The sequence below is a fragment of the Puntigrus tetrazona genome, chromosome 22 (genome assembly GCF_018831695.1).
Source record: "Puntigrus tetrazona isolate hp1 chromosome 22, ASM1883169v1, whole genome shotgun sequence".
Taxonomy (NCBI): Eukaryota; Metazoa; Chordata; class Actinopteri; order Cypriniformes; family Cyprinidae; genus Puntigrus; species Puntigrus tetrazona.
Window position 1 is genome coordinate 1,841,963 of NC_056720.1, and position 488 is coordinate 1,842,450.

General features: G+C 29.6%; 1 protein-coding gene across 1 annotated transcript in view; it reads right to left on the reverse strand.

Annotated features, from left to right (window-relative positions):
- LOC122327919 (GTPase IMAP family member 8-like) overlaps positions 1 to 488 on the reverse strand; it is a 295,481-nt gene that overhangs the window by 271,487 nt on the left and 23,506 nt on the right. The gene's annotated exons all lie outside the window — the stretch shown is intronic.

The window sequence follows — 488 nt, forward strand, 5'->3', positions numbered from 1 at the left end:
GAGTGTCTCATTAGGTTATCAGCAGTCATCAAAACCTCCAAAAGAGCTCTGTAAGTCATTTAATATATTTTATCATGTTTTGTTATCTAAAAAGTTAATTTGTCTACATTGACGTTCAGGAAATTGAACTGCATTTTGAAGAAGAAATAACTATGGAACAGTCTGTTTTATAATAACACGATGTGCTTCTTCTGCAGCTAACTAAAGAGTTTGTTTTGANTAATTCCAAAGGACTGCCATTTTTAAAGATAAAAATAAATGAAATAAAGTTAAAAATGTATAAGGAAACCAAAATTATTTATTATTTAATCATTAAGCAGATATATATTTCTAATTGGTTTATGGTTAATAATCACTATAGATCAGAAGTGACCAAACATTACATGTATTTACTCTGATTTGATTTATTTCTCTTGTAGGCTAAGTGATTGTGGTTTAACAGACAAAAGCTGTTCAGCTCTGGCTTCAGTTCTTGGATCAGATTCCAG